Source organism: Amblyomma maculatum, chromosome 1 (genome assembly GCF_055883805.1).
Source record: "Amblyomma maculatum isolate TAMU_Amacu chromosome 1, ASM5588380v1, whole genome shotgun sequence".
Lineage (NCBI taxonomy): Eukaryota > Metazoa > Arthropoda > Arachnida > Ixodida > Ixodidae > Amblyomma > Amblyomma maculatum.
In genome coordinates this window covers 258,144,577-258,167,505 of record NC_139344.1, presented here as the reverse complement: position 1 = coordinate 258,167,505, position 22,929 = coordinate 258,144,577, and the positions used below count along the sequence as shown (strand labels likewise).

Below are 22,929 nucleotides of genomic sequence, written 5' to 3'. Positions count from 1 at the left end.
GTCTCGGAGGGGTCTCCCTCTGAGTTCCGCTCGGACGGTCGCGCGAGCGCGGCCGTCGAAGCGGTGCCGTGTTCCCGCCAAAAGGCGCCATTGAGAACAGCCACTGGGACGCCAGGGCGGAGCTGTGGCCGAGCGACAGTGACAAGTCGTCCGGACATCTCTCCGGCCCCTCAGGCGGGAGGAAGGGAAAGAGGAGAACAGGGAAGCGGGCGGCGTCTGCGCAAAGGGCAGCCGCAGCAAGCCCGAATCCCACAAGATGCAGCATCGCAAAGCGCTGCGAACCTGCCTCGGGCTGCCTGGAAACTCGAAATGCGAAGCGATACTCGCCGAGGCAGGCGCGTGGCCGCTGCAGCTACAGGCCACACAGCAAGCGCAGCACTAAATCGACCGTTTTCACTGTGCACCAGACAGCGGCGAACTCCTGCAGCGCCTTCGGAATTTCCCACGCTCAATAATGGGTGCGGCGCTGCAGGAGTAGTGAGTGAGTGAGTGAGTGAAAAAATTTATTGAGTAGATTTAAGGGAGGGGGATCTGTAGGTGGGGTCCCTAGTCCGGGACTCCAGCGGCTGCCGCTGCTATCCGCGCGCGTGTCACGAGGGCCCGTTGGGCCTCTATAGTCCAGAGCTGGATAGGGCAGCCTCCCACCCCTCAATTGTTGGCACTGCATTCGGGTCATCTGAAGGATTGTGTGGGCAGGTTCGCACCATGTGGTGCAGGCCTGCCTTCTCCCCGCAATATTTGCATTTGGGGTCGCAGTACCCGGGGTGTATTGTGTTTAAACGGGCTGGTGTGTTATATACCTAACTGTAGGCGTCGCCATCTAACTTCCTTCGCTTTGGAGAGCCCCTTGTTTGTGGGTGGATATTTTCTGCGAGAGAGTCTGCTGTGCTGTAACCTCTCCGCATACGTCGCCAGAGGGCCGGGATAGGGGGGTGTGGAGAGCTCGGGCAGCGGCATGGGCGCACTCGTTCCCTTCAACGCCTTGATGTCCCGGTGTCCAGACGAGGCATTTGTCTTGTTCGGGATGTCCAAAATTTTTCAATATTCTGGCAGCCTGGGGACATATTCGTCATTTGATGTAGTTGCGGTAGGCAGCCATAGAGTCTGTTATTATACAGGCGTAGATGGTATGCGTGGCGGCTAAAGCAATGGCCACCTTCTCCGCCATTTCTATATTGTCATCGCAGACGGTGAAGGCATCAACCAATTGTTGTTGGTGAATCACAACCGCTACCGTGTACCCCGCTTCTGACTTTGCTGCGTCTACTTAGTAGGATTCAGTGTCCGTCCCGTACTTTCCCTGGATGTATTTGGCCCGCGCCTTCCGGCTCCCTTGGTGGAACAGAGGATGCATATTGGGGTAGGGGATTGGCTATGAACGAGTTTGACCACCCGGGCGGCATTGCCTGTTTTTGTACGAGACTTTGCAGGCTAGTCAGGCCTGTGCGGGTTGCTGCTAGTCGATTAATCTAGGTGGCGCGTTGGGCGGCAAGGAGTTCTTCGGTTGTATTGTGCACCCCTAATTGCAAAAGGCATTCTGTGGAAGTGCCTTGGGGCAGGCCCAACGCCTTTTTAACTGCGTTTCGTATATTGACGTCAATTTGCTTATAGTCTCCCGTTTTGAGGTGCAAATACGGTGTCGAATACACAATTCTGTTAACGATGAATGCTTGAACCAGGCGCAGGGTGTCTTGTTCGAGCATACCCTTGTTCAGTAGTACTTGCGAGCGGGCTAGTTGGCTATGCGACTCCGACGACCTCCGGTGCTGCATGGTTATACACAAAAACAATACACACACAAGAGAATTAAACCAAGACGTTAACACAGATGACTGTTTTTGTGTATAACCATGCAGCTCCGGAGGTCGACGTCGGATACCCCTATTGTTAGCAGTGACCCTGGCTATCATACGCGAAACCTGCAGACTGGTGTTTTTGAGCCGCTGACGCGTGCCACGCCCCCCTACGGCCTCTGCTCAGAGCATCAGTTAAAGCAGCGACCAGTTCGGCCATTTCAGCGCCGTGCAATCGGCCGCCCAACGCTTCCTCCCGCGGACATGCTCCGAGATGTTGAATCGACACGTGCCGACATGTGTATGTGTGTGCGGTCGTGTGTGTGCAAATGCTGGCCAAGCCCGGCGCTCGAGGGAGAGAGCGTCGTCTCGCCCGGTGGAGGAGATTCTTCCGCGCCGCCGTGACTGAGTCAGCAGAGCTTGCTCTGACATGAATTCTCCCTTTCCATCTGAACTGCCGAGCGTATAAAAAGCAGCGGCTGTTTACGCTGCGAGAGAGACTTCAGAAAGACTACGCAGAGACGACGCCAGATACCTGCTTTTATGAGCGTGTCAGTTTTCTCTCCGGGCCTGCTTCTCTGCCCGTTACGTGATGCTGTATTAAACGTTGTTTTTGTTAGTTGACGCCTCGTCTTTGCCGGGACTGCTGATGCCTTCCACCGAGCCGCAAGGCCAGCGCTACCGATGGGGCCTCGAGCCACATGTGGCAGCTGTGGGATGACCCAGGTGTGACTGCGGCGTAACACCCTGGCCCCTCACGACGGAGGTACAGCCGCGAGATCGACCTAGAGGTGGCGCCACCGTCACTCTGGTAGTGTGGATCGGCAGCCGGCGGCGCTCGCAGAAACGCACGCTGCGTAGGTCTGCTTCCGAGTTTACGGCGGGTTTGTTGGCGATGAAAACGTGTCTTCTGCAGTATTTCTGCAATATTGCCTAAAAAATCCAAGAATTTCGCCAATGCAGCAGAAGAAGGGCGGATTTTAGGAAAACAAAGCACGCAACCACCAGTCTTCTAGATTTACTTTGCACGTTTCTTGCGCTGTGCCGCGCTCACGCGCCTAATGCTTGGGCCTGCCTAATGACAGCTTTGTTTTTCTTATCGACTTTTAAACAGTTTCCGGGTGTCTTATGCAAAGTGAGACGGGCGAATTTAGTGTCAAGCCCACGCAGATACAAGGTTCGTGCTCTGACCCGCAGTACTTTAGATTGAATCGAGAAAGCCTGGTTCATTATATCGTACTTGACTCGAGGATTAAGCAGGTTAAATGTAGCATTGGTTAAATGTAGCGCACTGCATGGTGAGTTGCTTTAGACTGAGCGCACATAAACTCTGGCCCAGACAACCACGCAAGTATTTCCCAAAAATGAGATCACGCCGACACTAATACAGGAAACCTCGCCGCACAGGAAAGCTGATTGTTCACGTGTACGGCGCTGAGTGGATTGAATTTGCCGAGATGCTTTTTGCGGCCACTGTCACAGAACGTGATAGTGTATTAATGCATTCGCCACTAACTGTAAATGATTTCCTGAAACCAAAGAAAGTATAAGGGATTTCTGATGTGTGTGATGTTAATATATAACGGTAAATTAGTAGTGTAATTATTTTGTTTTGCAATGCGAATAAATTTCACCGTGTGAGAGAACTTTTACACACTTGACAGAATTTACAATAATCAGCGATTAATTTTCAGTAACGTTAAAGTGCAAGCTACGAATTACTCGCTGCGAAGACATCGTTATAAACTGTCATGCACTGTCATGTTCTGGGAAGCAATTTTACAGGCTGAAAATTTCTTTATCACTACTTATTTAGCTGCGACTAAATCTTATGCGAAGTAAAATATTAGGGTTGCTTCCAAAACAGATGCCGGATATAAAACTATTCCGAAATAAATGGAGGTTATCTTATCATGCGACTATAAAAATGTATTTATTCCCGAACTAAACACTGATATTTAAGCTCGCATGAAGCTGTTTCACTCCCCTTGTCAGGAATGACGAGTTTGCTCGGAAGATAGCACGAAAAGGGATTATCATGATTATAATAGGCTACCAGTAAAGTACATTGATCTAGGTGTATTATGTAATATTTAGGGTAACAATTAGGTTCAGGGAATATGTTTCCCAAACATTCGAGCATTTCTCTAAAGCAAAATGTGCTCACTAAAACTTTTACGGATGCACAGAAGGCTTCAACAACAAAAAAAAAAAAAAAAAAAAAAGAAAAGAAATGCCTATTGGCCCGGGCGAGTTTAACGTATGAAAGCGGCATCGGCTATGACGGATGATTGCAGAGGCTGGTTTTGGTGTCGTTTTTTTTTTTTTTTTTCATTATTAACACCACATTTACCACGTGGGATTGTTTATTGTGCAGTCAAATCCCACAGCAGAGGAACGCCTTTCGAAACAGTTGTGATTGAATCCCCCGTTCTCGAAATCAGCAGTCGAGCAGTCTTACCATTGAGACACCGCGACAGAGGTTTAAAAAAAAAAAAAAGAAAAAAGCACTCACACAACTCTATCGTGCATACAGACGGCATAGTAGGCATATAGAGTGGTCTGTTCAAACTGCATTCTGCTATATGAAGCAGTCTGCGGTGGCATATGTTTTAGTAGCTGCGGTATTCCAAACAGAAACGGGAATATGCGATTTCTGAGCGTTTGCATTAACTTTTATTGACGGCAACGACCTGATTTGCTTTGACACGGCGGTAACGACAGTACCACTTCGTTTGAGACATTGCATGTCAAAGGATCTCAAGCGCCGAAGACCGCGATGGATGATGTCCTTATCTAAGCATGACATGCTCGATACGGACAAGTATTTTTTTTTTTTTTTTAATGAAGCGTGCGGTTATAGTCTGTTCATATTTATTTTGCAAGAGACATATAAGTAAGCAAAAGCTCACAGGAACTGCGAAACAAACAAAAACACTCCTGTACACGCCGCATGCGCGCGTGCAAATCCCTGCGGGCTGGCACGCGACGCGAAAACGCATCCACACTGAGTAGGTTTCGCCGCTGAGCCGCAAGGTGGCGACTCTGCTCGATCTCGAGGCCAATAGTCGGCATCGCAGAAAACGCAGCACGCCACTGTGCGGTGCAACAGCTAGCCAGAGCCGTCATACACGATCGAGCAATTGAACGACCACCTGCATGTTTTCACTGGCGGCTCCTTGGTGAGTGAAAGCTGCTCGCTCGCCACAGCGGCCACCATACCTGCTCTGCAGTTGCACCCCCAGCAAAGAGGACACACCTGGGCTCTTCGACCACGGCGCAATCACTGCTTCGCCTGGGCCTGTACCTACTGCTTACCGTTGCTCTGGCATTGCCAAGGTGTGATTCCCGCGCCGCCCTCAGCCGCCTGCAGACTCCCGGCCGTAGCACACCGCTGCTGTGCGCGATACGCGAGCGCCTTGCAGAACGCAGATGCAGCATTCGCACGCAGTGGGTGCCCGGCCACTGCGGCATACACGGCAATGAGCAAGCCGACGAGCTCGCGACTGCCGCACATCAGCTTCCTCCCAGCGACGAACTTCTCGCTCTGGAGGACGTGCGTGCGGTGATCTATGAATCTCCGTCAACAACACCCTGACCCACCCATCTCGCGAGGAGAGCGCATCTCTGTTGTCGGCGCGTGCTCATTGTCGCGCCTTCAGCGTGCAATGATCATCCGAGTGCACGTCGGCTGCGTGTGGCCCGGAGTAAGACGGGTGCGCCACGGACTTTCGTCGAGCTACGTGTGTGGTGATTGCAGTGCAGTGGAGACATTGGAGCACATGCTGCTTCGCTGTAGAGCATCCGCAGAACCACGTAGCGAGATGCTCGCGGCTTATAGGGCGCTCAGAATCATCTCGGACAGCATCGAGACGCTCCTATGGCCGCGAGGCAGTGCGCGCACCCGTGACAGGACAATGGTGAGCCTCTGTGCGTTCATCGAACAGGCAGGCCTAAAGTCTCGCTTGCTTTTTGTCAGGTAGTGTGTGCGTGACCCGAACGCTTCGTGTGTGCTACCTTGGACGTATGCTGCCGGGCGCCCCACCCCGGCAGCTTGTGCATTGTGTCGTACGCACGATATTCCTGCGATAGGACGCTATACGTGCGCGCGGCTATGTATATACACCCATGTAACTATATTGTAAACAACTCTAGTGGCCGCTCGCGCGCAGGCATTTGTGGACACTGCTCGGAAACTTGCGCGCGAGCGACGTGAACTTGTTGACCTTTTGTATTTTGTAAATAATGTACAAAGCTCCTCCTGTCCTTTCTTTCCTATCGCTCTCCTCTGTACTTATCCTCTCCCTATCCTCTTTTCTTTCCCGCCGGTCGCCGCTCAGGTGCTTCAGATTTTTAGATAGCAGTTGCCGCGGCCTGCAACACCTTTCCTTCTTTTTGAATATTTAATAATAAACCACTAACACAACCACCAGTTGGGGAGAGTGGGGGTGTAGACGCAACCTTGCCCTCTGCACGCTTTCCTTTGGCGATTTTTTTTTTTCGCCACTAGCGACGGGCGCTCCGGCGCTTGGGCTGTGTTTCTTCTGCATGCTCTTTTGGTTTTCCTTTACTTTTTTCCCTCCTTTCCTAACTGCCGCAGATGGGCAGCCTGGAGAGTTGGGGGTATCACGCTCTACTTCGTTCTATACTTCGTACATTGTCACTCAAGGTCATGCGGTGGTTTTCACAGAAAGAACGTAAAAATGAAAATAACAGTGACTCAGTGAAGAGCAAGTTCCTCAGCGGGTTTTTTAGCAAATTTGAGCGAAGGAACATTAATGACAAATTAAATATGCATGAAAGCCTACAATGAAATATGAATATAGGGCATTCACCGCTTCCGTATCCTTTCTTTTTTCCTTTTCGCCATCAAGCTTCCCATCTGGAACAAGCTGAATAAACTTTTGCCCAGTAAAGACACCTGCTGAGTCCACGTCTTCGTGCCGTATTACGTTAACGTGCTGAGCCAGTACGTGCAAAGATGAGAGGGATCAAGCGAGCGCAGCTTGCTAATTCCACGCAAATCGGAGAAATAAGGATGTGCAATCAACAACAACGGGGAGTGAGCTTTTCAGTAAGCACGCTCACAAAAAAAGAAAAAGGCGTGGAGGGGAGGGAAGAAAATGCATTTTAACATTACGCAGCCGTCGTGTACGCTTCCTCCTGTACGCTTTACTGTATGCCAGTAGCCAGGCGCCCACTCCCCCATTTACCCTACCCGGTCTCAGAAAGGCAAGGAAAAAGGTTCGAAAGAAAAAGCGTGCAGAGGGCGTTGGCTCGACCCCCTCTTTACTTTTTACCAGGAGTCTAGGCAGTGATCACAAACGTATCAAGCTGAGTTTCGGAATAAAAACTATTGCAGGAATGAAGCATGATGGCCAGCCAGATGGGATCTTTTACTCGGAGCAGCAAATGGAAACAGCAAGCAACCAAATTGAAGCAGTAATCTCCGAGGATAATAAAGCAGAGTGGACATACACAAAGTTAATGGGACTGTTTGAGCTAGAGCTGGCTAAGGTGTGAGTCGGAAAAAAAAAGGACAAGACGAAAACCAAAGAGCTAGTGTTATGGGGAGGTTAAGAAGGCCATAGCGAAACGTCAGGAAGCCTCCAGGGAACACAAATATTCTAAGCGTAGAGGAGATTCAGAAGCAGACGTTGAGATAAATACATAAAATATAGAAGGGAGGCATATCTTACTTAATGAGAAAATTAGAAGACAGAGATCCCAGTGGTTGTCAGAAGTAAACAAAAAGGATAAAAACACAGCTAAGAAATTCTGGCAACATCTGAATTCCCTTAGCAATAAGAGTAGTCTAGAAATCTGCTCGGTACAGAGGGAGATAAGTTAGGTCTGCAGTTTAGCAATGAAAAATCGGCAGTCATGATTTTTTAATGATAATGAGGCCGCCAAACATAGGATACAGGAGGACATGCTGGAAGTAGTGGATAAGTACAAGTATCTTGGGGTGTGGATAAATAATGAAGCTGAATATCTAACGGAGCATGAAAATATGCAGCAGCTAAGGGAAGCAGAAACGCAGCCGTCATGAAAAACAGGGCAATGTGGAATTACAATAGGTATGAAGTGGTGCGAGGGATTTGGAAAGGGGTGATGGTTCCTATAGTCTGACTTTTGCCAATGCAGTCCTGTGTATGAGATCAGAGGTCCGAGCACAGTTGGAAATTAAGCAGCGCGGGGCAGGTAGGCTTGCTTTGGGAGCTCATGCATGGGAAAGCGCCAAACGAGGGTGTGCAGGATGACCTGGGATGGTGTCACGAAATCGGCGCACATTTTTATCAAGCCGGCGCGGCGCGAGGCCCGCGCAGCACCGCATCGAAGTATCTACGACGTTTGAGAAAAGTCTCCTTCCCTGCGCGAGAGAGTGCGTAGCTTTGTACGCGTCGGCGGTACCCTCTTTCTCATCACCCGGCGATGACGGTGATTCATCAGACCGCGCGGCTCGACGGGAGGAAAAGGGAACGCTTCACCAAGCGAAGCTGCGTGTGCGCGCGCTAGCCTTGGTCACGGCCGCTCGATGGAAGCGTCCTTAATAAACAGTCAGTCAGTGATTGCGGCGTGTTCGCAAGTGTCTCAGCTGCATTCCCGGGGATCACCCGCTGCTGGCAAGCCCACAGGCCTGCGAGGGAGCGGCGCTCGTCTTGCATGGCGGCCACATCGTGACTCTCTAGGCGTCGGACTGCAACAGTGCCCGGTGAACAATTTGGTGTTTGTTTATGTGACTCTCGTGTATTGTTTTGTATTGTAAGCCTCTGTGTTATTGAATACCTCTGTAGATGCATACTTAGCGTTTGTTTTCTGTGCACCTATCGCCTGTACACTTTAAATGATCGTGTCTATTCCTCTGCATCGTCTCGTGTTGTGTATAAAGTGTGTTTTCTTTGTTACTTCTGACTCCGACCCTTACTCTGGCTTGAACCGGCGAAAGCTGGGCACCAAACGGCCACCCCCTTCTGTCACTACAAGGCAGTTGAATTCCGGCTGAGCTTGTCACGCAAGTCCAGGACATCTCCTTTGCGACCGGAACGGCTACCCCCATTCACTCTAAGGGTGTCTAGGAGTGTGCGCACCATTAAGGGCGCATCGTTAATAATCGTTTAATTAATAACGGGTGACAGATAATCTTCGTTTGAGAGCAGGGAAGCTGTCAGCAAGATAGCATTTGTACAACGATTGATAAAAAATGGGAGAAAAGCGGTGGGCTAGGAAAGTCTTCTGCTACCTCTACATGAGGAATGTTGACACAAGATGGAGAAGGCGGACAAGAAAATTGGAAAGCAAATATTTGGACAGCAGTAGGGGGAGAAGCCATTAAGAAAAATGTTAAAGAAACAGAGAGGGTTCTGTGGAAAACAGGGATGGGTACTGTTACGTTTCTCCACCGAGAAGTGGGACAGCTGACGCGGCCACCGCATAGCAACAGGCAGAACCGCGAGCGGATCGGCCATTTCGACGCCGTTCATCGGCCGCGCAACGCTTCCTCCCGCCGACAAGTCTCAGCGTGTTCCTGCCACGCGCCAAATGTGTGTGCGTGCGTGCGTGTGTGTGCAAAAGCTGGCCAAGCCTGGAGATCGAGGGAAAGTGCGTCGCCCTCTCCTTTCTGCAGGAGGTGGAGGAGATGAGGCCGGAACACCTGCGATTGAGTCATTCGTCGTGAACCAACATGTTTGGCTCTCCCTTTCCTGTGAGGGTTTACCCTTTCCCTGTGAACTGGAAAAACTATACAAAGCAGCGGCCGACTCCGCTTACATAGAGACTACTTTGACGCGCCGTTGGCACGACGCTAGACACCAGCTGTGTGAGAGTGTCTGTAATCTCTCCGGGTCAGCTTCAGTGCCCGTTTCTTCCTGATGTTACAGTAAAGGTTGTTTCGTTAAAAGACGCCTCGTCTTTGCTGGCACCTTTGATGCCGTCCGCCGTCCACGGAGCCGCCAGGCCAACGCTACCGAGAGGCCGCGCGCCGCAGCGGTACGCTACCCCGGCACTCGCGACCCCAATCCTAACAATTGGTGAACAGCGGTGGGATGACGACGACCAAGCCGTAACCGTGGTTGGAGGGACGAGCCAGGCGATACCGTCGTCCAACAACTGGTGAACAGCGGAGAGACGAGGACGACCAAGCAGTGACCGTGGTCGGTGAAACGAGCCAGGCCTGACCGAGGTGCAACATCTGGTGGGAAGAGCGGAGATGTCCGAGGCGTGACTCGTGAATCAAAGCAGCTCAGCGGAAAAGGCGGGAGCAGTGCAACGAGCCCTGTGTGATGACTGGTTGCCTGCAGCGGAACGACTGCGTTGGATTCTTGGCTGCGAGGTTTGGTGAGTGCGGGACTTCTGAGTTTTGCCAGGCTTTTGTTAAGTAGAGAACAGAGCTGGTAATTGTGTTGTCGTTGTTGCTGGGTTAATTGCAGCAAGGCAATAGTGGGCAGTAGAGAAGGCAGCACTCGGAACAGCCATGAATTTGGATTTGAAGTCGTTGCGCAAACCGAAATTGCTGGAGCTTGCGGAGGAGTTGGGTCTGGATTTGTCAGACAAACTCAGAAAACCAGAAGTGTTAAAGGCTATTCTTGCGTTGGAAGCTGAAGATGACGAGCTTTTGGAATGCCTTGAGATCATTGACGAACGTCATGAGAAAGAGGAACGTGAACGTCATGAGAAAGAGGAACGTGAACGTCGCGAGAAAGAGGATCGTGAACGTAGGGAACGTTACGAGAAAGAGGACGCCCGCGTAAGCAAACTGATACAGCTGGAGATTTCAGCACATGGAATGAGCGTGGAAAAGATTAAAGCTTTTAATGCCATTCATTGTAACAGTTCAATACCGCGAGACGGTCCGCCACCGTTCCTCATCGCCGAGGATATGGCAAAGTATTTGGCAGACTTCGAAAGTGTCTGTAGACGTAAACGCTTCGAGCGAGATAGTTGGACGCAAAAGTTGGTAGCTCTTCTCTTCGCTGAAGCGTCGGAAGAAATCAAGCGATTGGTTGGCAACCACTTTAAAAATTATGATGAACTAAAAGAGTCATTGCTGATACGATATCAGATAACGCCTCATGATCTTAGGAAGAGATATGAGAGCGAGAAAAATTGTTACAAGTCGTACTTTGATTTGGCGTATCAGTTGAAAGCCGCTGTAAGCGAATGGCTAGACAGTGTGGAAGTTTCGGAGCAAATCAAACTTGCACCGGAGTGTGAGACACAGCTTGGGGAAGCGGCCGAGCAACGTGACCGCAGTAGTGAGCCGACCGATTCTCGAACTGAAGAGCATCGTGTTACCTTGGTCGATCCACTAGCTGAGACGGTTAGCACAGGCTTAATCGGCGAGAAGTCCGAAGTGACGCCGTTAAGCGAGGTGAACTGCATGCCGACCCAAGTAGCTGTAGGAGATACAGTTCCATCAAATGAGAGTGGGGAACTGGTAGTAACTGAACCGTCTCTCGAGTCGAAAGCAGAAGCTTGTGTAGAGCATGGCGGAGATGGAAATGAGCTAGAAAAGGAGAACTTTTCAGTTTCCGAAATCAGCTGTGTCGTAGAGCAGGGCACGCAGAAAAACGAAGAGCCGATCAGGGAAACTGCGCAGCCCGCGAGTTGTGATCAGCCAGGGCAGACCGACGAGGAGTGTGCGTCCGCTGTAGAGAGCGAGACTTGCGAAGGCGACAGTGAGCGACCAGAGCACAGTCAGAATCGTTCGTGCTCCGATACCACGCTAGGTTGTATTCGCGAAAGCAACCCCAGTGCGAACGTGGACGTAGCGCACATGACCCTCACGCTATCCGAAGCGCCCCAGCTGTCGCAGGAGCTTGATCCTGCTCCGGTTAGCTCTGAACGAGGCGACGCACTGAGTGGCGAGCCGCCAGAGCAAATGCCTAGAAGGGGGACTGACACGACTGAAGTCAGCCGTTGTTGTCGTTCGGACTTGACTGAAAGTGAGTCCTGCGCTGCGGGCCGCGATGCAGACGCGGCGCCGCACTTCGACGACACCCGTGTCCTACTAGCTCCGGTTACCGCTAGAACGTTGACCGCTAGCTGGCCAGAGCTCGCGCCGAAAGAAAGTAGGACTAGAGTATTCAAGTGCTGCCACCGAAAATCGCGGAAAGGCAGGCGCAAGAAAGAATGCTGCCATCGTAAGGAGAGCAAACGATTGCAGAAAGAAAGCAGAAGGCTAGTATTCCCGTGCTGCCGACGAAAAACGCGAAAGGGCAGGCGCGATAAAGAATGCTGCCATCGTAAGGAGAGGACACTCAAACGACTGCGAAAAGAAAGCAAAACGCATGTGTTCCAGTGCTGCCGTAGAAAAAAACGGAAAGGCAGGCGCGAGAAAGAATGGAGCAAGTTGAGGCTGTCGCGAAAAAGAAAGCGACTATCCCGAAGGCACAAATGCGCCCGTGCCGAGAAAATGCGTGACTGGTGCGCAACTCGTAAGGAGAGGGATGGTTGTTCATGAAAGTGAGTGATTCATCCTCATGTAGGTATTTGAACAGGAAGGTACGGTTGTTCCGTGAAACGGACAGCCGAAGCTTTAGTGAAAAAGGTGATCTCAATGGTAATGCCGATGGCTTAAGTCGAAGCCCATAACTTGAGAAGAAGCCTCAGTTTTCACTTCTTGGTGTTTTTCTTCCTGGCATAGGATTTTGAACCTTTGTATTGTATTATCTTTGTTTGAAGTGCTGTTTTGAAAATGCGATTTTCAAATTTGTGGACGCGTTCCAAGTGCTGCTGAGCTGCCCTTTAATGTAGATGGGGGCATAAGAGGGAAATAGTCTGGCATAACTTAGTGAAGTTTGTGCCGTGCTTGCTGGCTGAACGGTTGAGTTTTTAGCGTGGTTGTGATGCTGTAGGTTGTCAGAAATCTCTCCTGAAGACAAGTTGCAGAGTGCCTTGGAAACCGGACTTGCCAAGGACTTCTTCAGGCTGTTTGAGCTCAAGAGAAGCTGAGTCGGACGACCCCGACTAGCAGCAACATCCCGATCCCTCCGGACAGCGGATGCAGTCCCCTGCCCTTCGGGATCTCCCTTCCCTCCCCGGCGGGGCAGTCTGTTACGTTTCTCCACCGAGAAGTGGGACAGCTGACGCGGCCACCGCATAGCAACAGGCAGAACCGCGAGCGGATCGGCCATTTCGACGCCGTTCATCGGCCGCGCAACGCTTCCTCCCGCCGACAAGTCTCAGCGTGTTCCTGCCACGCGCCAAATGTGTGTGCGTGCGTGTGTGTGCAAAAGCTGGCCAAGCCTGGAGATCGAGGGAAAGTGCGTCGCCCTCTCCTTTCTGCAGGAGGTGGAGGAGATGAGGTCGGAACACCTGCGATTGAGTCATTCGTCGTGAACCAACATGTTTGGCTCTCCCTTTCCTGTGAGGGTTTACCCTTTCCCTGTGAACTGGAAAAACTATAAAAAGCAGCGGCCGACTCCGCTGAGATAGAGACTACTTTGACGCGCCGTTGGCACGACGCTAGACACCAGCTGTGTGAGAGTGTCTGTAATCTCTCCGGGTCAGCTTCAGTGCCCGTTTCTTCCTGATGTTACAGTAAAGGTTGTTTCGTTGAAAGACGCCTCGTCTTTGCTGGCACCTTTGATGCCGTCCGCCGTCCACGGAGCCGCCAGGCCAACGCTACCGAGAGGCCGCGCGCCGCAGCGGTACGCTACCCCGGCACTCGCGACCCCAAATGTAACAGTACCAAATCAGCATTGGAAATGTACAGAACTTTCAAGCAGGAAATAGCCAAGGAAAACATTTACGATAATTCTAGGGGCAGCTCGTTGTTCGAGGCTAGAACAGGAGTATTGCGGACTAAGACCGAGTGAAGTAAGAGATAGACACGCTGTGCGGTGTGTGTGGGGAGGATGAGGAAACGGCTGAACACTTAAAAATTTCCTGTAAAGGGCTCCGCTCTATAGGGGACCCAAGCATCGCTGGGTGGCGCTGCGGGCGCCAGTGAACAGCGCCCTCTCCGGCCAACGTCATGTAATTGGTCAGGGCAGAGTGAATAGCTCGCCGGTAGACTTTCGTGTCTTTGCGGCTTCTGCACGCGGAAGCAACTCGCTTTGAGCGCTCGCGTTCTTTGTCGCTCGCGTTGTTGAAAGCTGCTGGTGCGCGCGTGCGCCCTGACCGCAGTCTAATCGCTTTGCGCGCGCTTAGATTTCCGTGCTGAAAGAAAGCTGTCTCGCGCGCGCGGGCTCCTGCTTCTACTTTTCAAACTCGCGCTTGGACGAAGTGGTGTTTGAAGTGAGTGTGCAGCAATGTACACGCTTCGATGTGGTTTTAAAAAAATAGCCGACAGCGGTGGCTATTTTCGCAGCACAAATGTCAAAAAGGGAGAGCTTTTAGTCAGCCATGTGCATTCTGTTGAGCACATTATAGAAGATAAGCTGTTATCGTGTAGGCTAAGCGTGTGTCGCGAGTCAGCGACCACATCGCGTACGACGTGGGATTTGAGGCAAGTATTTAATTTTTATTATACCCATTTCATTAAAGGCCCACTGTCCACCCTCCGGTCGAAAATATTTTCTTCCCCGGTGACTGTGGGACTTCGCCCCTAGAACGCAAGGCCGCAAAATGTTTTTGAAAAGAGTAACTAATAACGCAGTTACAGCCACCGCAATCACCCGATTCTGTCATGCCTCTCTCCTTCCGTTCCCTCGCAAAGGTTTTTCACTCTCCTGCCCGAGGTCGTCTAGCCTCCGCAATACAAATTCCCCTTCCTCCTCCGCGTTTGGCGGGAGGTGGGGCGTGGCTAGCGTGGCTCTCCGCGAGCGCGAAAAAAAAAAAAAAAACGGTTGAGGGAGCGCGCGCCGCTGGATTCAGTCTGGCCGTGGCGAGGGAAAAGCGCGCTGCGAGCGGTAGACACCCATCCTTCTCCCGTCAGTCAGCGAGACGGACCAATGGACATCGTTCCCGGTACGTACGTCATTATCGTGGCCCGTCGGGCCAGCGCAGGAAGCGGGGAGGCTGGCTTCCCAAAGGAGAGCATGAGAGAGCTTTGAATTGTATTTTCGATGCTTTGCGGCGCGCGTGTCACTGTAGCATTTTGCACAGACTATCCCGGTACCTGATCGAAACACTGGGCTCCTTTGTTTAAAAGGGCCTTCCCTGGACAGTGGCCCTTTAAGGCCCAGATTTGTAAGGCGCATGCAACAATTCGATATTTTCGAAAATATTTTCGACCCTCCGGTCGAAAATATTTTCTTCCCCGGTGACTGTGGGACTTCGCCCCTAGAACGCAAGGCCGCAAAATGTTTTTGAAAAGAGTAACTAATAACGCAGTTACAGCCACCGCAATCACCCGATTCTGTCATGCCTCTCTCCTTCCGTTCCCTCGCAAAGGTTTTTCACTCTCCTGCCCGAGGTCGTCTAGCCTCCGCAATACAAATTCCCCTTCCTCCTCCGCGTTTGGCGGGAGGTGGGGCGTGGCTAGCGTGGCTCTCCGCGAGCGCGAAAAAAAAAAAAAAAAACGGTTGAGGGAGCGCGCGCCACTGGATTCAGTCTGGCCGTGGCGAGGGAAAAGCGCGCTGCGAGCGGTAGACACCCATCCTTCTCCCGTCAGTCAGCGAGACGGACCAATGGACATCGTTCCCGGTACGTACGTCATTATCGTGGCCCGTCGGGCCAGCGCAGGAAGCGGGGAGGCTGGCTTCCCAAAGGAGAGCATGAGAGAGCTTTGAATTGTATTTTCGATGCTTTGCGGCGCGCGTGTCACTGTAGCATTTTGCACAGACTATCCCGGTACCTGATCGAAACACTGGGCTCCTTTGTTTAAAAGGGCCTTCCCTGGACAGTGGCCCTTTAAGGCCCAGATTTGTAAGGCGCATGCAACAATTCGATGCGCTGTTTGCTTTAATATCTGAAGAGCTTGCAGATGTAATCTAGTTGTGCCTATGAACTTAAAAGATACGTGGGTTCCTTCGCATCTTAGGCGCGCTTTTTCGTACATGCCGATATAATAATTTTGATGCCGATTGTCGCGCAATTGCATACCCAGAACATTTTGTACGTAGCTTCCACCTGAATAGAATGTGCATTCACATGTATATAAAGAAACATCAACCCTTCTGCTGCAAACGAGATATTTTCGCGTTATAATTTTCGTGAATCGCATTCAGCTCCTAATAACTGGTCCCGCAATTGATCGAGTAATTTCAATTCCACAGAGTAAATGAGACAGTTCTGGACAATATCTAGAAAACAAATTTTCGCTGCATGGTTATTAATTGTTCCTATAGCTTTTATATTGGTATATAACTGTTTTATTCAATCACTCGCCCCGCCGCGGTGGCTAGGGACTGCTGGTCGTGGCGACGCGGGTTTGATCCCGGCCGCCGCTCGCTGGAGACGAACGGCAAGGAGGTCTTAAGAAATATAAGTGCCCGTTAAATAACCACGGAGGGGAGGGGGGGGGGGTGAAATTTTTACAGGTCTCCAATACCTCGTAGCCTTGTCGCGCTGAGGTGTACGTTAAACACTACAAAACTAAACGAACATGTTCACTCAATTGTATCCTTGCTTACAGGTTATTTTATATATCCTGCCTTGGAGCTTCAGTGTCGGCTTTCTAAAGAAGAAACACTCTGCGTCTGAGCATGAGTTGCGAGGCAGCATATCCTTGTTCTCTTTTTTTAGTTTTGCTCCTTACGTCGTGGGTTCGAAATGAACCAAACGGCCTCTGTTATGTGACATGTTTCTTTGCAGCTAGCATGAACATGCCCTGAAAAGCGCCAGCTTGCGATTTCCCGTGCCAAGTGTACCTGCAAGGCAGGAATTCAGGGGCGCTGCAAGCATGTTGCTGCTGTGTGCTGTTTCATAAACTCCGCGAAGATGAGTCCTGCAAAAGCCAGGCGCAACAATGGGGCAAAGCCAGCGGCAAAAATCCGAAGCCCTCTTTGGAGAGCATCTGGGCCTTAATGAAATGGGTATAATTAAAATGAAATACTGGCCTCTAATCCCACGTCGTACACCATGTGGTCGCTGACCTTCTACAATCTGCTCAACAGAATGCACATGGCTGACTAACAGCTCTCCCTTTTTGACATTTACGCTGCGAAAATAGCCATCGCTGTCGGCTATTTTCTTAAAACTACATCGAAGCGTGAACATTGCTGCACACTCGTTTCAAACACCACTTCGTCCAAGCGCGAGTTTGAAAAGTAGAAGCAGGAGTGCGCGCAAGACAGCTTTCTTTCAGCACAGAAATCCAAGCGCGCCAAAAGCGCGCGCAAACAGCTCTCAACAACGCGAGCGCGCGCAAAGCGAGCTGCTTCCGCGTGCAGAAGCCGCAAAGACACGAAAGTCTACAGGCGAGCTGTTGTGACAGCCAACAACACAACACTTCCCCACATTTCGAGCGTCGCGGAACCAATACGGCGGCAGGCCGGCGCGAGCACTCACAGAGAGGTAACGCGAGCAGCACACGAAGCCGCCAGAACACATTCGGTCAAGCGCCACCGCATCAGCGCCGCGCCCAACCAATGCTTCAAAATTTTGCCGCTTGCGGAGGAACGCGCGCTGCAGTCGCGCAGCCAAACTTGAGGTTGGGTTCCCAAGGCAATGGGGCAGATTTAGCCAAAGCATTGGGGTTTAAGGATAATGGAGGAAAAATAGACTTTAAAGGATAGAAATAACCAAACGAAGGTTAGCTGATTGGTGGCCGAAATCAAGGCAAGAATAGATATAAATTATATTACTATTCATGGCTAGGCGGCCTGTGACGCCGCCGCCCGATTCAAAGGGTTCAGCCACATCCATCCATCCATCCGTACATACAGACATACATACATACTGTGGGCGATTCCTCTGCCCGAGGCATGCGCACGACAAACACACAGTGGGCCGTATAGCAAACATCCTTTATCTCACGTTAAGTGCGGGCGTCGTCGAGGCTGTCCGGCGTCGTCGTCCGGGTGGCTGCGGGTCGTTTCCGTGGAGAGAGCCAGGAGCGAAGCAGGAGCGGCGAGCCAGGGACCAAGAGAGAGGCAGGGTCCAGAGACCAAGAGCGGGCGAGACGGCGGCGCGTGCCTTCTTTTATAGCCCCCTCGCGCGGGACCGGTTATCCCCGAGCGAGCGGGCAGAGGGAAACGGGCACCGCGCAGGTTGCATTGGGAAGTGACGCGGCCTTCGAATGCGCGGCGCGCCACGAGCCCTACAATACATACATGCATACATACATACATACATACATACATACATACATACATACATACATACATACATACATACATACATACATACATACATACATACATACATACATACATACATACATACATACATACATCCTACCAGGACGCGGACGGCAGCTGCGTCAGTGGGAAAACATGTGGAAGCAGTGGAGGTCACGAAGAGGCGCTTAGCCGAGTGGTGGAAGACTGCGCCGCCGATATGGGGTGTTTGGTGGTAGCTGCTGCTTGCGTGTGTGCGTGTGTGTATTGTTACGACTGTAGGAAAAAGGAAAAGAAAATGCACGGCCCTGCTACTGGCTCTGTAGCTGAGCCACTTCCGCTGCCTCGTGCGGACAAAAGAGAAAATAGCGAAGAAAAAGAAGAGGGCGAGAAAGACGCGCGGCGCAACAGCCGTCGTCCACCACCGAAGCGGTGGCGGGTGCAATGACGGCCTACAACAGATTAAAATAATGTGGTAGGTTATAACCCCCCGCCCGCTGCATCAGGCGGTGACCTACCAGTCCCAGCTCCGTAGGGCCAGGAGCAACCACCCTCCCCCCCTCTGTGTGTGGGTGACCGATTTGACCAATGTGCGTGCGTGTAACTCTGTAACTCAGTGTGTGTGTAACTGTGTAACTCGGTGTGTGTAACTCTGGTGGCTGTTTGTGAGTGTCCACCCGATTCAAAGGGCATGGCCACCAATTCATCACTATCATCATCAGGTAGGGTTACTGTAACTCTATGGCAAGGAATGCGAACATTCCCCCATTCCTTCACCGGGGGGCTTATTTCCGACAATGCGCCATTTTGTTCAAATTGTTACAATACACGTGACGTCTGCAGTAGGACGGTGCCAGGTTACGTAAGCACACAATCGAGTCACGCATCTGAAGAAAAAGAGAAATAAAGAGACAGAAGCCCCGCCGGGGTGGTGCAGTGGTAAGACGCCCGACCACTGTGCCGGAGTTCCCGGGTTCGAACCCGACCGCGGCGGCTGCGTTTCGATGGAGGTGAAACGAAGTGGCGTCCGTGTGCTGTGCGATGTCAGCGCACGTTAAAGATCCCCAGGTGATCGAAATTACTCCGTAGCCCTCCACTACGGCTCCTCTTTCTCTCTTTCCACTTTCATTCCCACCTTCCTCCCTTCCCTTACGGCGCGGTTCGGGTGTCCACAGAGCAAGTGTGACAGTTACTGCGCCTTTCCCTTCCTGTGAACCAAATTAACTTATTAAAGAGACAGAAAAAGCGCGCTGTCGTCTGCTACTATATACTGACGCCAACTTGGCGTCAATATATAGTAGCAGACGACAGCGCGCTTTTTGAAAAACGACGATGTTCCTGCAGGAACCGCTACGCTGCGGTGCATTCCGTGATTCGGAAGCCTTGGCACGGCCGCTCGATGGAAGCGCACCTTGGTTTCAATAAGGCGAGTGAAGTATGTTGTAGCGTTGCAGTGTGTCATGACATACTTGCGGTCGAACATTCGGCATCAGCTACGCACGGAAAGGCTGCACGAGTTCCTGCTGAAGAGCAAGAACGGCAATGGAATGTTCGTAGTGGGTTGGTGCAAAATGGGAGCGGAAAGTAGCATTGCTGTTCATAAGCGCCGATGACCTCTCACGTTCACTTATCAGCGGCCTTTAAATGCAGTAACTAAAACGTTTAGGGATTTGGTCTTAAACAGAAGGAATCGACAGATTTCCAAAGTAGTTTCAGCACTGACGAAGAGGCGCCGGCGCAGCTGGCATGGTTCATGTCTGAGGACAACGCTCGCAGTCTCAAAGTATCAATTACTGTTAGGGACTGGCTGTGCTACCCACCTTTTTCTAAAAGCTGCGTTATATGGCCAGCTACCGTCAGGTCACCAAGTCTGCTTAAGTTTCTAACATATTGTGTCGGCTTGAGTTGTGTAGAGCGCGGAAAGCAGCGCAGAGAGAGAGAATGTCACACACACACACACACACACACACACACACACACACACACACACACACACACACACACACACACACACACACACACACACACACACACACACACACACACACACACACACACACACACACACACACACACACACACACACACACACACACACACACACACACACACACACACACACACACACACACACACACACACACACACACACACACACACACACACACACACACGCACACGCACGCACGCACGCACACGTAATTCTCAGCAGTTGACGTGCAATCTGTGGAGTTAAATTAGTTCAAGGCAACGGGGCAGATTTAACCAAAGTATTGGGGTTTAAGGATAGTGGAGGAAAAATAGACTTTGAAAGGTTAGAAATAACTAAACGAAGGTTGATGGCGCCCGATACAAAGGATTCGTGTCGTGTGTGTAATCATAGTGTAACTCAAGGCGGTTATAGAACTTCTGGAGTGGTGGTCCTCCATGGATGCCAATGTGAGCGGGTGAAGCCGGCAGAGTCAGCGGCGGCCATCTTGCAAGGGGCAAAAAGCACGCGACGCCTGCCAGCGCAAGCGCATCGCGTGCGTTTCGCAAGCACAAGCGCGCCTATCAGTTTAAGAAAATCTAAATGAAATCATGTTGTCGTCAAAATCCATTGTATAGACGGCCAATTTCTTGTTTCATACGCCTTACATTGTGATAAGAGTGGATGTAATTGAGGCCGAGCTATCATACTGTTCTCCAGATTTTTTCACTGCTTCTTGGGCCAAAAAACACTCTTGCGCTGCGGCGCACATAAAAAATCCGTAAACTGAGTTTCAAAAAATTAAAGCACTCAGTTGCCGAACACTGTTTCGCAATGAGAATACGCACTTAAATCTGCATTGCGGCACGTATGCTTCGCTGACAGTATGAAAATTTTCTGTCCAAATGAGCGGCATTCGTTGCCTGCTTTACCAAAGCTGAATCAACTAAGTCTGTTACTTTAATGGTATTAGTAGCATTTGAAAACTATATTAACACTGCAACTTCTAGAACTAGTGCGACACCTTTCAAACTCTTTTGGGTCGCACTGTGAGAAAAAATGAAAGCCTTTTAATAAAAATGTTTCAAGCTGAAGTGTTATGATGATGCTACAGAAATTATGAAGAGCAGGAAAGAAACGAATGACCGTGTCTTCTTTCAGATGTTTTTGATAGCTAACCGAGAGGACGCACGTACCAACGCCAGACGTTAGTTTTTTTCAAGCGGTCAAAAAAAAAAAAAAAATATCGGGAGCCTTTAGCATTCCTTAAGTGCTGTGAGTCTGTAAACATTGACACAGTTTCGCTTCTATCATGCGTTTATTTTAACCGAGTGAGACCCGCGTTAGTTCGGTTTGACATCGTTTTGCGTAGTTTACCATTTGATTTTGAATTCTACTCGTAGAGACCTTTTAAACAATATATGACTTGATTTTGTAGCCTAGGGTTAGATTGTTAATGAAATCACCTAATTAAAGCTCATTAGCTAATACCAGCAAATCGTATAGTGCAATCTCATTCTCGATACAAGATATCTAACGATATATGATTTGATGCATTAGCGGAAAGTTGAATTTAATACAAAGAACTAATTTATTTCTTTTTATTTATTTAATTTTATTATTGATAGCAATTAAGGCTTACAATACGTCTAGTGCAATTATACTCGACATAAGCTATTCAACGATAACACTTGAGGCTCTCATACTCGAGAGAGAGAGAGACTCTGATGGAAAAACAGAAATTTGCCGGCGTTTAGATTTCGCTGGCATGCTACTAGCTCATGCTCGAGATAATCAACACAGCACATTTATACATGCGCTGTGCCGTAGGATCCAATAGTGCTGCTCATTAATATACACATTTTCTTTCAGAATTTTTTAGCTGAAGTTTTATCCCATGCGATCCAAAAGAGCGTGAAGATATCCAGACAAGTGCAAAGTAGCGTAGAGCCGCAAATCGGACGTTATATATGGAAGCATTATGGAAGCGCCCCTTGGCGATACCGATACCTCCTTCTTGCCCCTTGCAAGATGGCGGACTCCGCCTTCACTTTTCACGCACCGCCTCCACTTCAGAAGTTCTATATAACCTTCTAGGTGTAACTGCATAACTCAGTGTATGCGTAACTGTGTAACTGGCCAAAAGTTCATCATCATCATCATGATCAGCCTTATCCATTCATCTATCCATCCATGTCGGTCGCGCAGGTCACGTGCGTTCACGACCTCCGTCGTGCGCGCGTTTGTCCAGTTTGTCTGCGAACATTTTGTGTTGTGCCGCGTGCTTGGTGCATAAAACAACATAATGTTTGCTTTAGCTGCACAACCCTCCGACACTGTTTTGAGGGCATAACAGCAGAGGCACTGGCCAGAACCAAGCCCCAAGCAGCTGTATTTGATCGTGGGCAGCTACTGAGCACTTGGTTAGAAATTTCTGCGCCGTGACTCTTCTGTGTAAGTTGAAAATTGTGCTACTTGCATGACATATTCGTTACAAATGTTATTAAAGCAAATCTTAAGCGAAACTAGCGGTGACGTTTGAAGAGTTGCACGGATTCTTCGCACGCTGTTGCTGCGCACCATACGTACTGTACACCATGCGTGTAAGTACATATTCGTCGTGTGACCGAACTGTAACCGCTTCGCCGTGTTTTTACGTAGCGTGGCCATGACATGGACCACAGGATCCACATTGGTGCCTGGTAGCTAACCATTAAGAGTGTCCTTCAGTTGGGACGATTGCTTTTTGGCCGTTCATTTCGATCACTCGGTTCGTGAAAATGTTCGTCGGATATGTTCGCCTTATAAACAGAACGGCGTGTTCGTGCGCAGTATTTCGGTTCTCGACTGCCTCTTTGCATATACTGTTTTTTTACTGGCGCGTACTTTTGTGGGCCTCTATCCTAAACAGCAGAAATGATAGATCAGCATAGCCACATCCAGATAGTATCCACTAAACTTTTTTCCACTTTAATAATCCAGTATGGTAACAGTATGTTAC

General features: G+C 50.3%; 1 long non-coding RNA gene across 3 annotated transcripts in view; it reads left to right on the top strand.

Annotated features, from left to right (window-relative positions):
• Nucleotides 1-22,127: 22,127 nt before the first annotated feature.
• The window catches only part of LOC146206307 (uncharacterized), a 60,129-nt gene continuing 59,327 nt past the window's right edge, over nucleotides 22,128-22,929 (top strand). For all 3 annotated transcript variants that reach the window (XR_014704427.1, XR_014704428.1, XR_014704426.1), the window contains exon 1: nucleotides 22,128-22,382. This is a non-coding gene — a long non-coding RNA (uncharacterized LOC146206307). The remainder of the gene's footprint in view (nucleotides 22,383-22,929) is intronic.